This window comes from Cupressus sempervirens, chromosome 3 (genome assembly GCF_028749045.1).
Source record: "Cupressus sempervirens isolate cs-2001-9-10 chromosome 3, ASM2874904v1, whole genome shotgun sequence".
Classification (NCBI taxonomy): Eukaryota; Viridiplantae; Streptophyta; class Pinopsida; order Cupressales; family Cupressaceae; genus Cupressus; species Cupressus sempervirens.
The window spans coordinates 380,898,289-380,903,126 of NC_143120.1; positions in this window are offsets into that span (position 1 = coordinate 380,898,289).

Sequence of the window (4,838 nt, forward strand, 5' to 3'; positions counted from 1 at the left end):
AGTTCCATATAGTTTAGCCTTGTATGTTTGATTTAGATTTAAGATTCAAAAACTATTTGATTTAGATATTTGATAATACATTTCTTTTGTAGATTTTTAATATGCATGTTTCAATTTAGTTTTACATTTTCATGTTTTACATTAGTTTTAGATTTGCATATTTCAAAATACTTTTGGTTTCCATGTTTTAGATTTGTATGTTTCATAATAGTTTTATATTGGCATGTTTCAAAATATTTATATTTTTAATGTTTCATAATTAAATTTAATCATTGATGTGGACAAGAAGGTCACCTTATCAATAAAATTTGTATTTTATTAAAGTTAATGATTAATTTAAAATAAATGAATCATATATTTAGTTTATATTTTGTCATTATTTAATTAGATTATATATGTGTTTTATTTAAATATTTTTCATACTATTTATAGATTTTTATTAATATTTATGTTTGTAATGTTTGAAAAGTGGAAGACAATGCCACCATATTTCAAACATTACAATCTAACTATTTCATTTGAAATAGTTTTGATTTTTATTTATGTTATTTTGAACATTATTCATTTGAAATAATTTATGTTAACTATTAATACTTTTTCATTATGATTATTTCCATATGTTGATTTTTGTTTATAAGTTTTCAAGTTACTATTTGAGTTATGGATACCTCGAATAGAGAATCAAACATTATTGGATACTAGAGCCTAACTACTTCAATGATCTCAAATGATTTCTTTGAGATTGATTTTGAAAAATGCCTACAAATAATTAAAGAGGCGCATACAACTATAATTAAAGTTGTAGAGAAGCAATATTTCCAATTGACTATGTTGAGGAAATGGAAGAAATGCATATGGAAGATGCATAAAAATTTCTATGTGACACATCTACAAAAGTGGATGGGTTTCCCTCAATAATGAAAGAAGTATTTCACAATCATTGTTCAAATAAAGTTCAAAAAAGAATCCTAATCATTGAAGAATGTGACATGTATTTACACCATCACAGATATAATTTTTGTATATAGTCCATTCTTGTCTCCGGTTTCAAATTTTTTCTTCTAATTAGTTGTATTGGCAATTTTATTTCCCCATTGTTCAATGTAACTTTCATGGAGAAGAGAATAAGACAAAATAAATTTATTGTTGCACAAAAAATTTCTTCAATGGATGTGGCTACTAAATATATTAATTAAGAAAGAAAATCATAAGTCTAAATAGATTCTTTAATGATAGGGAGATTTATTTATTACAATTCTTAATCATTGCAATAAAAATTGCATTAGCATTATTAAAAATTCAACAATATATAATGTTCTCACATCATCATGGAGAAATAATTTTCATAAAAATGACTCTTATATATTCTTTCACACTTTTAACATCATCTGAATTGTTGTGTTGGGACTTATAACTTCCCTTTCATGAATTAATTTTTCCACTATTCGAGTTATTTGTATAACATATATCCCAAATTTGACCATAGTTGTACTCCAAATACTCCAACACTACACCTAAATCTCATACTTCCCTTAACCCTCTTCCTTATTTTAGTATAACATTTAACAACTTATTAACCCTAACCATAACACTGAGTGTCATATAAATGAAATTGTAAACCTTGGATCCTAACTTTAACTCTTACTCTATATATGATTGAACTAATCATTTAGTAAATTATATACCTTAGCCTAACACTATATGTACAAGTAACTAGAAATAATATTATATTTTTTTATAATTGATAATATGTATACACACACACCCAGAGAGAGAGAGAGAGAGAGAGAGAGAGAGAGAGAGAGAGAGAGAGAGAGAGAGAGAGAGAGAGAGGATATCTATAGACAAGAAGGAGCTCATATTATGTTTCTTATAGAGGCATGTTTTATGTAGAGAGAGAGAAAAAGAGATTATGAGGTGTATCTAGAGAGTAGGCAGAGAGAGAGAGAGAGAGAGAGAGAGAGAGAGAGAGATTAGGGGTGTATCTAGAGAGCATAAAGGGAGAGAGATATTAGGAGGAGTATCTAGAAAGTAGGGTGGGAGAGATAAGTGAGTGTATCTAGAGATTAGAGAGACAAATTAGGGGGGAATTACTAGAAACTACAGAGAGAGAGGGTATATTTAGATAGTGGAGGGAGATATTAATGGGTGTAGTTAGAGAGAGAGAGGGAGAGAGAGAGGGGGGGAGGGATTACATTATTTAAAAGGTTAATAACATGTATCACAATAGCACTAATCATGGGCACTATAATAGAACTAACCCACATTAAAATTTAACCTATCAGTTATCCTAACACCAAGGTAAAGTGTAATAATAGCACTAACATTAGCTATAATATGATTAGTAACCCAAAAATTATCTTAACCGCAATAATAACACAAACCCTAACCCTAACTCTAACTCTAACTAGATAATTCTAATTTTAACCCTAACCCTAACCCTAACTCTAACTCTAACTCTATCTCTAACTTTAATTCTCACCCTAACCCTAACCTTAACCCTTTATAATCCTAAATCTAATGCTAATTCTAACCCTAACCCTAATTCTAGCCCTGACCCTAAGCCTTACTATAACTCTAATCCTAACTATAATTCAACTCTAATGCTAATTCTAACCCTAAATATAACCCATATTCTAACTATAACTCTAACCCTAACCCTAACTCTAACTCCAACTCTATCTCTAACCCTAACCCTACCCCTACCCCTAATTCTAACCCTAACTCTAACTCTAACCCTAACTATAATTATAACTCTAACTGTAATTGTAACCCTAACACTAACCCTAACTCTAACCCTAATCCTACCCATAATCCTAATCCTAACACTATATATAATGCTAATCCTAACCCTAACACTATATGTAATTCTAACTCTAATCCTAACCCTAATTCTAATCATAAACCCAATCCTAATTCTAACCCTAACTCTAACTCTAAACCTAAATCTAACTATAAATCTAACCCTAACTCCAACCCTAATCCTAAATCTGACCCTAACCCCAACTCTATCTCCAACTTTAACTCTAACTTGATCCCTAAATCTAACTCTAATTCTAACCCTAACCCTAACCTTAGCCTCAATTCTAGCCCCAATTATAACCCTAACACTAACACTAACACTAACACTAAAACTAAAACTAATTATAACCCTAACCCTAATGCTAGCCCTAACTCTAACCATAACCCTTATTCTAACCATAATCCTAGCCCTAATTCTAACCCTACCTCTAACTCTAACTCTTGTTCTAATTCTAATTCTAACTCTAACTCTAGCTCAAATCCTACCTCTAAATCTAACCCTAACCCTAACCCTAATTCTAACCCTAAATTTATTTGTAACCCTAATTCTAGCCCTAACCTTAATTGTTACCCTTACCCTAACTCTAGCTCTAACTCAATCTATAACCCTAATTATATTTGTAACCCTAATTCTAACCCTAACCCTAATTCTAACTCTAACTCCAATTGTAACTCTAATTCTACCCCTAATCCTAACCCGAACCTATATAACCCTAATTCTAACCCTAACCCTAATTCTAGCTCTAACTCTAACCTAATTCTAACCCTAACTATAACTCTGTTCCTAACTCCAACCCTAACTCTAATTCTTACCCTAACTCTAACCCTAACCCTAATTCTAACCCTAACTCCACCTCTAATGCTAATTCTAATCCTAATCCTAATTCTAACCCTAACTCTAACTCTAATGCTAATTCTAATCCTAACCCTAATTCTAACCCTAATTCTTACCCTAAATCTAATTCTAACTCTAACTCTAACCCTAACTCCAACTCTAACTTTATCTTTAATTCTGATGCAGGAGCATCTTGCATGGAAAATTTATTGAAAAAAAAAAATTCTGGAGGAGAGAGAAAAGTGACAAAAATTAGAGGAGAAATAATTTAAAAATAAAATAAATGGAAAAAAATGAGAAAAGGAGAAATTTCTATTTTCGAGGTGCATAGGTGGTATAATAGAAAAGATAAAATTAAAATGGTTGTCATTCCATTTATCAAGGTGTGTGGGTAGAATTCTAGAAAGTTATGAATATTGTAGAAAGTTGTGGCTATTGTAGAAGGTTATGGAAGTTGTAGAAGGTTGTGCATATTGTGTAGGTGGAATTCTAGAAGGTTGTGGATAAGTCATGCATTGGGTGGTAAGTGCCTATTTAAGCAAGGGATATGAGCATTTCTAATCAAGTTTGAGAAGTAGAAGCTAGAAGGTGTGAAGACTTCAAGGTGTGAAAACTCTAAAGGTGTAGCTCTTCAAGTAGAAGTTATTGGTGAAGCTCTTGGTGTGAAGACTCTTATTTAGGATTTCTCTTATGTTGAAGAAGTCATATCATCTTGTGGGTGTTGTAAGGATTTTTCAAGTATAATAAAATTATTTGTGAAGCATTTTTTTTTTTGGTCTCTATATTGTTGCATTCTTGGTCGTGAGTTGTTAAGAGTGGTGTGGCCCTCTATCAAGTGGTATCAGAGTGGGAGTTCCTGAGTGTACAAGTAGATCGCCGAAGTGTGAGGCAGTTTGTACCAGGACCTTGGTTGGGTGAAGTTTATTAGAGTGGAAGTTCCTAAGCGTGTAAACAGATCGCCGAAGCTTAGGCATTTTGCACCAGGACCTTGGGAGGACATGCAGATTGATTGATGGATGTAGAGATGGAAGACTAAACTTGTTGAGGCATGATCATAGAGAGCTTGTGGATTGCAAATCCGTTGTCCTAGACTTGTGATGTGGTTCCTGATTGTTCGTGCAATGTGGTAGGTTGTGATCTGACTTGCAAACAATTTGGTTGTCATAAGGAGCATGGGAAGGATTTGTTGCAGAGGGTTTAC